The sequence below is a fragment of the Marmota monax genome, unplaced genomic scaffold, assembly GCF_021218885.2.
Source record: "Marmota monax isolate L192 unplaced genomic scaffold, Marmota_monax_Labrador192_F-V1.1 WCK01_AAM20220418_F8-fsc00060, whole genome shotgun sequence".
Classification (NCBI taxonomy): Eukaryota; Metazoa; Chordata; class Mammalia; order Rodentia; family Sciuridae; genus Marmota; species Marmota monax.
In genome coordinates, this window is record NW_026692826.1 from 7,225,488 (window position 1) to 7,237,403 (window position 11,916).

Sequence of the window (11,916 nt, forward strand, 5' to 3'; positions counted from 1 at the left end):
CTCTTTCAAAAGATTCAAAGTGCATTGGTTAAAACAGAGGCAACTTTCAAGGTACATGAGTGGTTCAGAAAGGGACACATACTGGGCTTCTGGCACCATTGCACCATCAAGCTGACTGTCCCCTGCTGAACCGCTAAGGAATGGGATCCAGAATGCCTCAGGGAGTAGGTGTAAGGAGAAGAGGAGAGAGATGGTGTTAAGAAGAAGTCTGTACAATGAAATTCTCCAGAGAACATAGGTGAGAAGGAGGCCCCGGTACCACCCAGGAGTGACCCCTGTGCCCCGGGCACCCCAGGTCCAGAGTCCATGGTGTTTATCTTCACAGTGTACTTTGGGCACTCGTTATCCAATCTGCCCTTTGTACCACAGGCCACAAGTCCACTCAGGAGAGCTGATATAGGCAACACTTCACCTGACGTTGGACGTTGGTCCTGCTGACAGGTTGGGGTTTGGATCTTGCGCTCCTGGTATCAGGACCCCAGTTATGAATAATTCCCAGTCCTGGCCATGGAAGCTGGGGATATCCAAGATACGAACATTGATGCCTTGTAAGGTTAGTGATTGGAGCATGCAACCTTTTCCGTTTGACCTCTGGTCTTCAGCTTATCCCTGCCCATTTCCTACTTAGGAAAGTCTGCATTGGGTAACAGGTAGCACTTCCTGTGGAGTCTGCAATGTTGAGCACAGGACGCAGGTCAGCATGGGTCTTGCACACGTCCTGCATCAGCCAGGGGGATGGGCTGGCTGAGAAATAAAAGCTAAGAAATAGTACCATGAAATAACCACAGAAGACAGAAATATAGTTTCAGAGCGAGAGCAGCAACAGACCAGCTCACCAGACGGGTGCAGCTTCTAACAAAGATGGAGCCCATGCTTGCTTTATTTATAGGGGTACAGGTCAAAGGGGATTGGTAGGTATAAGGTCTCCGTGTGGGAGGAGTCTTGTCTCCGTGCTTGCTTCTTCATGAAAAACAGGATATATGTGCAGGTAGGCAGGCTGTTTGGCTAACGGGTCACGCCCATGTCTGGTGTTTTGAGCAGAGCTGGGTAGGAGTTCACATGTATCAGGTCATCTCACCAGCAGGAGTGCTGCTGTGTGTTCCCAGATACCAGATCTTCCCGTTCAATGGCTTCAGTGCCCATCTGTTCTATGCACATTTTGCGGGTGGCTTCCCACACATGGGGACATCATCTTTCAGGAAGCCATATCCTTGTAGGCAAATTGTGATCAAGCTAGTATATAAGTTCTCTTAAAATTACCAACAAAGCAACTGAATGTACCTTAAAACTTAAATCAAAAAGGAATAAACTTAAAAGCCCACTAATGACACTACTAAGGGATACAAGACAAAACATACAGTGATGATCTGGGGCTGAAGGTGCAGATTGGCTGGGCCACAGCATGAAGGAATGAGAGTCCCACCAAAAGCAGGTACCAAAAGCACCCCAGATGCAGAAGGCAAGCAGAGCCCAAGTGTATGCAACTCAGGGACAGACTAGTTCCTGTCATGGACCAGGCTATATGGGCAATGACCAAACAGACTCCATTTTACCCTAAGACTCCATACCATGTAAGAAATGCTTCTCTGGTGGCAAAGCCCCGCCTCTGTACCTATTAATAGAAACCTAGCATAACATACTTGGCAACACAAAATAGTAATTCTTATACAATGTAAAATTGTCCTCTTTGGTTTCCATTTTTCTTGGGCAATGTACCTTGTCAGAGATGGATTGTCTAGATGTTAGTAATCACTCTTCAACTTCGTACTCAGCTAGGGTCATTTTGACCCACTTCCCTTCTGCTTGCTTGCTGCTATGCCAACCTGGAAAGTCCTGTGGGAAATACCAGTGTACCCACTGCGTTGTCTCATTAACTGCTCACTTCAGCTTCTGGACCTGCTTGCTTGCAGCTACGTCAACCCAGATGTGGTTTTTGCCTTTAAATATCCTAAAATGCTCAGGATTGGGGCTGTTCCTTGCAGAGACAGTTATGGGTCCTGTGGGGAGCAGTCCAACTGGCCAGCTAAATAAAGACTCTTTAATTTGGACAAAACTGGGACTTAGTGTGTTTTCTGAGCGACCTGCCCCACAACAGTTCCCAGCTGGCACTGCATGGGAACTCAGAGTCACCAGTGTTGGACCTGGAATGGGCACCTCCAAGCACCAAGTGGAGGATCACAGCGTATCTAGAGAGCAGTCATTGCAGAGAGGAGAACGATACTCCTGCCTCCCAGCCAAGCCAGTGCATATCCCAAGCGTACCCCAGAGGGCCAGGAAAAGCGGTGCTCCCATTTTGCCGGTTATAAAGGGTCATGGCTGATACTCTTACGACAAAAGGCAGTTTAACAAGAGAAAAGCGTAGCAGGTTTATTAAGGTGTACATGTTTACATGAGCCACACCAAAAATGAAGCCCAAGAAGAGGGCCAGACGGTTGAAGGTTAAAATCTTCTTCATAGGAAGAGGGTGTGAGGGCTTCCTGCAATTCTAGAGGGGAATAGGTGGATCTGGGGAGAAATTAATGACTCCAAGATGATACAATAGTTTGAGACCAAGTTCCTCTGGGCTCTGATTTCCAGTCTCTTCATCCATGATAAAAATTTAATCTTCCTTTGTTAGTAAAATTCCAGCAAAGGATTTTTGGGACAATTCTAAGATCTTTGGTAGATCTGGAAATTGAGGAAAAGCCCCTTCCTAGGCTTCAGAAGAGAATAAGGACAGAGAGGATCCAGAGACTGGCTGTGGAGGAGTTAAACCTGCTCCCGAGACTCTGCAGCTCAGCATGTCAAAATACCACACTTTGGGGTACGTTTTCTGAGCCCTCAAAATACAAAAGGCAAGTAAGAAGAAAAATGGCCCCTAAAATTAATTGGGAAGTAGATTACTGTCACCGAAATGCAAACTGTAGGGCATACGTAAAATGGATACCCCTGAAGTACGTTTAAAATTGCCAAGAGAAAAATGCAAGCCTAACACTCATGTCAAAGAATAAGAAATTACAAAAGTTAAATAAGTACATATGAAGCAAGAACAGATGGATATGAAAACTACCAATGAGAAGTCCTGAGCATGAAAAATCGCCGTTGAAATAGCTCAGTAGGTCGTGTAAGTTGTAGACTAGGCACAAGCAAAGACAGAGAACTAAGGGACTAAAATGCATTTGCCCAGGACACAGAGCAGAGCGACAAGGGGGCGAGGGCGGAGGAGACCAGCTAAGCTCTCCGGAGGGAAAGAGATGAAAAGGACTGACTCCCTGTAGGAAGAAGAAAGCAGGGCTAGCTGAGTTGTTCCCAAGGAGAGTGGCCATTTTACAGAATTAGAACTGTCCAGTTTGAGCCCCACACTGAGGACTGAGCAAGATGGACACTCGCGCCCACAGGGAAACTGAACGAGGAATAAGAGGAAACCTGACGTGACTGGGGGGAGAACAGGCGTCAACGTCAGGTGTGGTGACACGGGAGACAGGTCACGGCCCCACAGCGCTCATGTTCACACAAGTAAGTCATGCAGATAATTTAGTAAACAAGTGAGAAAGTGCTAGGTGGTGATGAGGGAAAGAAAAGCCAGCCTGCTGCGTTGGACCATGTCCGTCCGCATGATATCCCCTGGGTCCACCTGGAACTTCAGAATGCAACTGTGTTTGGAAATAGAATCTTTGAGATGTGAGAAGTTAAAATGAAGTCATGCTGGTTTCCAGTGGGCCCTAAATGCAGTGACGAGTGTCCTTCTAAGAAGAAGAGACACAGAGAGAAGCTGGCCATGAGACTGGGCGGTGCAGACAAAATCCAAGAAACGCCCAGGATTTCAGGAGCTGGAGAGGCGGGAAGGAGCCCCACCACAGCCTTCAGAGGGAGCACGGCCCTGGCCACACCTGGATTTGGGACTGTGGACTCCAGACTGTGAAAGGATGAGCCTCTGTTGTTTCAGCTGTCCAGTTTGTGAAGTGTTACAGGTGCCCAGGACCCTGATAGAAAGAGGTAGAAAAGTCCCTGCCCTCTCTGTGAATATCTGCCCTTCCGTATGTTGAACTTGGGTTCACAACCAATAATAACCTGTGACCAAATCCTAGGAGTAGCCCTGACTCATGCTGCCCTAATCCTTTGGGCTTCGCTTCCCAGGTGGCAAGGGCAGCTAAATCCCTGGGCTTTGAGGTCAGGACAACTTTGCTTTGAGCTTACTGGCTTAGAAGATACACTTTAAAGCAAGTCGAGGTAATTACGGTTTCCTAGGAACAGAAAGGTGTTCTTCAGCGACCTCAGCATTTTGGTGCCTCCACCCTGCCTCAGGGTCCCCCCCTCCTGACTCCTGGAAACATCTCCATCCCCTTCCTTGTCATCAGGCCTGAGTCTGGGCCTCCGCTGGCTCTAGCACGTCCTGCATCTCTGTTCTGCCTGGGTCTCCTCTGCTGCTCCCTGAGGTCACTCAGTCTACCCTGCAGGCGTTTACATGCATTTTAACACTTCAACACAAAATCACTACAGTGAGACTGTAATGCCAGGTTCATGGGACCCCAATAGACCTCCAGGAGCAGAATCCGATGCAATCACACAAGAGTCTTTATTGCAAGCTCGAGCCTAGACTCACAACTCTTCCCGACGCAGCGGTCCCAGGGAGTGAGTCCTGGTCCTTTGTTCAGTGAGATTTTATAGGTTTTGGGAGGATCCTCTCTGTGTCACAACATCACACAGCAAATCATTCCATACCGCGGGAAAATCAAACAACAACTCTTAACATTGGTTAGCACATTCACTGGCGGGAACAAGTTGGGTAGGGGTGATTGGTTAGTACAAGAGGGGGATTCCTTTGAACTGATTGGTTTAGGCCACGAGGGGCGTACGTGCTAAACTACATGGTTTCCCAACACGTTATCAACACCATAAACTACTGGGTGGTCATCTGGCATCCCCGGTATTTTCCCTGTCTTATGCTGATTGGAGGTTGCTAGGGGGTTGCTATGGGTCCTCACCTAGCCTAACTGAGTCAGGGACACCTGGCGCAGCAGATCTCTCCTGTTATTTGCAGACAAACAACTCAGCAGGGTATGTGCTTAGGAGGGCTCTGTGGGTTTTTCCAAGGACAAAGGTCACGCCCCCTTCCTTAGGACAGCCTTGAGGTAGAAGCTGCTGTTATTTATTTATTTTCAAAAATGGAGTCACATCAGTTTCTCAAGACTTTAAGGACAAGAAGCAGGCTGTGGCTCAGGGCTAGCCCAGCTGCTGAAGCCCAAGGGGGCAACTCACCTGGCTTGAGTTTGTGTTGGCACACCACCCTCAATCACTTGGGATTTCCACCTGTCACCCCTCAAAATCAGAAGCCATGCCCTGTTCTAGGCTCAGAATCAGAAGCATTCCTGGTGTTGAGGATCTCACAATCTGTTTTTGTTTGTTTGTTTGTTTCAGCACTGAGGATGGGACGAGGAGTGCTTTAGTACTCAGCCACATTCCCAACTCCTTTTTATTTTTCATTTTGAATCAGGGTTTCACTAAGTTGTTGAGACTGACCTTGAACTTGTGGTCCTCCTGCCTCTGCCTCCTGAGCAGCTGGGATTATAAGCATGTGCCACTGCATTTAGTTACATAATCCAGCTTAATCTGGTGACAATACTGTCACTCCTGTACTATATTTCAGTGTATCAATTTAATTGATGATAGGTTCCTTCCTATGGGAGAGGGGGTTAAAAAGAATAGGAATCTGGTTATTTCACTCACATCTTTTCTTTTCTGGCCTTATTTGTCACTGTGCTCCAAGCTGCCTCACGTTTGCTGGAAGGCTCTGGAAGTGGTGCCAACCTGGGCAATCTCTCTGGCTGATCTGTGGAGACCTCAGGGGACAAAAGGGCTGGAGGTGGCACTGGTGCAGTTAGTGCTGCCAGCATCTCACAATGACAATGCAACTTTCCCCTCCCCATGGCCCACCCTCACACAGCCAGGGGCCACCTGAGCCCACCTGGGCCTTGGGGCAACCAGATTAGTTGTCTTCTGCCTAGGATGGAATGCTCCAGAGAGGACCTCAGACTAGAAGTGCCAGATGGCGTTCATGCGCCCTCTCCTGCCAACCCCCACGGTGCGTGGCAAACCCTGTTGTCTGAGTCGGAGCCTGTTGCCAGCCTGAGCCAGCCAGTCAGTAAGTGCTACAGCTAAGGTCCACACCAGCTGAAGAACCCGGAGAGACCCGTGCCTGGCTCAGGTTCCCCTCCATGGCTTCTGGAGAACGTCTTCCTGAACGCCTCGTGGCCGGCTAGGTCCTAGCCAGGTGATATCCTTTGCTGGCACACCCAAACATCCGAACGCAGGGAGGTGTGTGGGACTTGTGTTCAGTTCAGAAACGAGTTTAAACCAAACCTGGCCTCAGCCAAAGGCCCTCTGGCATTGCATTTGCTGGCCAGATCCCACTTGAGAGTGGTGCAGAGACCGTGGTTCTCGGAACTGTCTGGAGAACTTTGCTCTTACTAGCTGCTCCTTCCCTCTGGCACTACTCGTGGCTGCTCTTTGAGGGGACCTGCCCTAACTGCCTCCTTCTGGACTTGCTGCATTGCTTATGGGCAGGAATCCCAGGCTCGGCTCTGCTTGCAGGATGAAAGAATCCAGAAGAGCCTGTTTCTGTCATTGTTTTAAATCCTGTGCTGAGGAGACAAACTCAGCTAAAAACCACATTTTCCTGTTATACAAAGCTCACCAAGGCAGAAACGGCACTCTGTCAAGTGAGAGCATGAGGACTCTAGAGGACTTGGCAAACAGAGTTCTTGGTGTCCACGTTGTCCCCAGCACTGAAGTGTGCTCCTGGGCTGCAGGCCGTCCGTCCTTGCTGGAGACCGCGGGGCTGGGGACGGCCGGGCTTTCCTTTCCCACTGTTCAGCGTCAGCGCAGTATGGGTTTTTCCCAGCACCCCTCGCCCAGCTTGCTTTTGGCTGGTGTTTTGTGGCAGGAGACAGACATGGAGGGCCATCCACAACAGAGGGATGCATCAGGCAGGCGAGAAGCCTGGCAAGTGGAGGAGAGAGGAAGAGCAGATGTCGAAAGGCCAAGAAGACTGGGGTGCTCTCCCCACGCCCTCACTCTGGGGAAGGGCAGGCAGGGTGCACATGGCCAGGATGTGGCCCTCCTCTGAAGAGTTAAAAATGTCTTTGCACAGGGACACTTGGAACTTTGTTTCAAATCTAAGCAACCGGCAGGAATAAAGAGGAGCCTGTGGGCTCATGTAGTCAAGGAAACACTGAGATCAGACCTCTCTCTGCCCAGTCTCCAGTTCCAGTCTTTCATGTCACCTTTCTGTCCCTAGCTCCTTTTTCTTCTTCCTGCAAAGGCAAAAACCAGAGTGACCCTTCTAAATCTCCAGATTTTCAGTGGATGACTAGTTCAAGATCAAGCATGTCGGTCACACAGAAAACAAACAGAAAGTAAAGAGCAAGAGGAGAACAAGTGGGCAGAGCCAGAAATCCCACCCAGAGATGGTGAAGGCCACATTCATGGCCAGCATTGACCTCGGGGGCTGGAGGACCAATGCAGACTGCGCTGTCACCTTGGTTGGTACCTGTGGGGAAAGGGAGAGAAACGGAGAAGGATGTGGGAATGTAGGGCATGAGCTCTGCTGTCAGGAGCAAGACCTCTCCCCCGCCCAGGAGGCAGCGCCCACTGAAATTGGAAACATTCTCGGTCTGTGTATAAATGCTGTTTTCATTCTTTTCCTTTTTCTTGTTTCTCTTTTCATCTTTCTTTGGAGAGAAGCAACAAGTAAATGTTTTGATGGAAATTGAATGAAAAATAAAAGTTAAAACAGCCTACACCATCTCAGAGTCTGCTTGGAAGATCCCTCCGTGCCCTGAGCTCCGTTTCCTGCCACTAAGGTCTCTAGGTGTCCTTCCCACCTGACTTCTTTGCCATCTGGCTCTTGGCTGGGTCCCAGAAGCTCAGGGAAACCGGGCGGGGAACGGCTCATCAGCGCCATCTAGTGGTCTGTGTCCTTAATCCACTCGTGAACAGCCCAACCTCACTGTGAACTTTTCCCCTCTGATGGGCTATCATTTTTTTAATTTATTTTTTGTTTGTTCTAATTAGTTATACATGACAGCCACTATTCAACTACCTTATATGCATCCCTCATAACATTATATTCCTATTGTCAAATGAGTGGTTGTATTTGTGATTATGATTTTTTTTTGCCTGTATTATGATGGAATTCATATACCTTGCACTTCACTCATATAAAGTAAGCATTTTAATGGGTTTTAGTGCATTCAGAGCTGTACAACCATCACCACAGTTTGGAAATATTCTTATCAACCACAAAGAAACTCCTTACTAATTATCAGTCACTCCCCAAGCCCACCCCACCCCACCCTGCCCCCAGGTAACCAATGATCTACTTTCTGTCTAGGGATTTACTCTTCTGGTACACCGTCTCCTGCATAAGGGGATCACACAATAGTTAGCCCTGGCTTATTTCACTTGGCACAATGTGTCCAAGGCCCATCCACGTTGTAGCAAGTGTCAGAACTTCATTCCTTTTCATGCCAAGCCCTTCATCCCACTGGATGCCCAATAATATCTCATTACATGGACGATCCACATTTGGTCCATTTGTCTGCTGAGGGACATTTGGGTCGTCCCTTCTTTCCCCATTGACTTATCTTGGCACCCTTGCTGAAAGCCAATTGATCATAAATATGAGGCTTTATTTTCAGATCTTCAATTCTATTTAATTCATTGCCTCTTACCTACGCCCCCTTACTCAAAGTTGCTCTCTCTCTCTCAGCCTTCTTGTTTTGTGAACACGGGATTCTCTGTGGTCTCTCAGACTTTATGTGAGCTGAATCCTATCCAGAGAGTTTCTGAAAACACCCCTCCCTCGTTGCAGTGTCCACCTGATAGGAGGCATGTCACCTGGGAGCTGTGCTACTTTTGGCTGGTGATGTTTCATCCTGTGCTAAGGGACGTTTTGGCTGGAAAGGTGCACCCTCTCCTGCATAAGGACACGCATGCTGTGTGCAGTTCTCTTTGGACTGACGAGAAAGTCAGTCAGTTCTGATTCTCACCTTTGCTTGGTTGGGGCCCAGAGGTCAAAGGACAGTGCAGGAGTGGAGTTGGCTGCGGCCAGTGGTGTTTGGGGAGCAGGAGCAAGTGATGAGGAGACCCACACCTGGTGCCCTCCAGCACCGGCACTGTGCCTGCAGAGGCAGGCGGACCCCATCGTGTCAGCCCAGGGAGGCCAGGTGAGCAGCTGGGTTTTTCCCAAGTTCTCGAGAGAGTTTAAAACAAGCAGTGACAGGATCTAACCCACCTTCTAAAGACATCTGGCTGCTGTGTTGAGAGTGAGTGGAGGCTCTCTGAGTCGGTACTGGGAGCGTGAAATGTTCACCTCCTGTCTGTCAAACAGACTTGCTGATGCTCCGTCCTAAGGTAGGTAACCTGCCGGGCAGCCTCTGAAAGTGGGCACGATGACCCCTCTTGGCCAGGACAATGTAGGACAGTTCCTTCCTTTCTGTTCCCAGGGACTCTCAGACGTACCTCATGCTGGACCCTGTGATGTTTTCAGGCCCAGAGCATCAGGCCAGGACCCAAGAGAAGCCCTGCATCTCACAGACCTTTGATCTCTGTAGGACACAGAACTCAGGCCCAAACAAATGGCTTTGGTCATGAGTGGACCAGACGTTAGGGCTGCCTCGGACTCTCCTGGTGCCCCAGGCCCATGCATGTGCTCACAGGGATGGGACACCTTCGGCTCTCTAATCCCCTGGATGCTCATGCTCTCCTGTCCCCTGTAGAGTGGTCAGTCTGCTAGCAACTGTTGGCTCCGTGAGAGAGTCCGTGTCCAGCATCTTCCCCCTCTCTGTATCCCCGTGGTCCCCCTGGGAGCATGTGCACAAGTCTGGTGCTAAGTGCAGAGTGTCGAGTTGGCCTCAGATGCCACACCAGTTTGTCTAGCCTTATGTTTTAGGCAGCCATCGATTGAGCTCCACAGACTTGCTTTTCTCTTTTAGTCTAAAGAGAAACATGATGATCATATTTTTATTTTTTTTTTAGAAAAAAATTAACTTGGGAAAGGGGAATACAAAAGGATTTGGGTCTACTGTGTGCTGGACACTTAGACCCAAAATCTCAACTGTCCTGCAGTGCATGCCACAGGTGTCACTCCAGGGGCATATGTCAGCATAGCACTAGAGACAGACAAGACTGCAAGATCTTGGAGCTGCTGGCTCCAGGGTCCATGCTTTTCCTGCACAACAGAGGGGCACAAAAATCTACTTGCAGACAATGGAATGGTGTGCATCATTAAAAAGAAATGAGCTGTCAAGCCATGGAGAGACGTGGAAGCAACTTCAGTGCTCAGCCTGACGTGAACGAAGGCAGTCTGACAGTCAGCGTGCGTGCGATTCCAGCCCCGTGACCTGGGGAGCGGCACAGCATGGAGACAGCCCGCAGACCAGAGGTTGCTAGGGTGGGCGGGGTGGGACCCATAAGCAGAGCACATAGGCTCTGCCAGATAGTGACATGGCAAACGAGTGTCACTGTGCTTGTGTACAACAGTGTAGCATGCACAGTACCCAGAGGGAACCCGAATGTCATCTGCGGACGTTGTGTTAGAGTGATGTGCCTGTGTGGCACATTGATAATGGGGGAGGCTGTGTGTTTGTGATAGGGTAAAAGTGGGACATCTCTGGACTTTTTACTCAATTTTATGGGAACCTTAATCTTTAAAAATAAAATCTATTAAAAACTACATGAAAACCCAGAAGGGAGAATTGGTTTGGAGAAGACACTGATTTTTCTCTGAACCTGGAGGTCTTCGCATCGTAGATTGGTGTTCTCTGCTCCACCTCACTCTGAGCATTGGCCTCTGGTCCTGGCCGGCTGAGCAGAGGCAGCCTGTGGGCAGTCTTGGCACCTCACCAGGACTATGCCTCTGTGTTCAGAGGACTCAGCCCTGAATGGGCTCTTTACAACCAGGTGATGAGTTCACGATGCCTTCAGGTAATCATCAGTCAGAACAGGAAGGTCTGGCACGTTGTGAGTCTGTAATCCCCCAGTCCACCAAGGTTCTGGGTATGACGCTGGCTGTCCCCTGGTGACCAGCTAGACTCTGATTTAGGAGACAGACCCACCCTTTTTTTTGTTGTAGGAAAAAAGGGGACAGATTAACACAAGGTCTGCCTTATTATTTTAGACCCTGAAACTCCATCTTTTATCATTTTTAAGTGAGCTATTTTAGATTATAAAGTCATGATGTTTTTAATGTATGATTTTTTAGGTGTCTACCTTCCCATGGGTGGAGGTGAGTGAGAGAGAGGGAGGAAGGACCCAGGCAGGGGAATCCTGGAAACCACCTGGAGACCTTCCCCCAGGTGGCTGCAGCTCCACCAAGCGGAGAAGTTGCCGGCCTCCCTCCTCCAGTTGCGCATCGAGCTCCTGGGACTTTTGCTGGCAGCTCCCGTGGGCTGCGCAGGGCTCTGGGGGTCCCACTGCCTGGGGCGCACTCTGCTCACTTGGCCAGGGAACACGCAGGGCCGGGGAGAACTGCCTCCCCTGAGTACCACTACATGAACAGGTGGAGTCATCCCACCCGTGCAGCCAGGTAAGGCCACGTGTACCACCTGGAGCCTGTCTTGGGAGAAGGGAGGAGGGCCCTGAGGGAAGACCAGGCTCATGGCAGGTCCCTCATTTGGAGGCAATGGAGAGAAGGGGGCAGGGAGTCAGAAAGACAGAGCCCATGACCCAGGCCAGGGCTGTCCTTAATGTCATCAATCACAGGCAGGTATATGAGTTTCGTTTGCTTTCTTTCCTTCTAGAGCACTCCAGTTGCTGGAGCTGGTGGGAAGAAACCCCACAGCACTGCGGGACTGTAGGCATTCCTAAGTGGTTCATCACAGAGGGCTTCTGAGGGCTGCTGTTGATTCTGTCTGTACCTCCCACGTCTTTCTGCCT

General features: G+C 49.6%; 1 long non-coding RNA gene across 1 annotated transcript; it reads left to right on the forward strand.

The window, feature by feature from the left end:
* Positions 1 to 203: 203 nt before the first annotated feature.
* On the forward strand, positions 204 to 11,767 carry LOC131424329 (uncharacterized). Its single transcript, XR_009227119.1, has 3 exons — positions 204 to 553; positions 10,246 to 10,423; positions 11,243 to 11,767. It is a non-coding gene; the product is annotated as an uncharacterized LOC131424329 (long non-coding RNA).
* Positions 11,768 to 11,916: the final 149 nt, after the last annotated feature.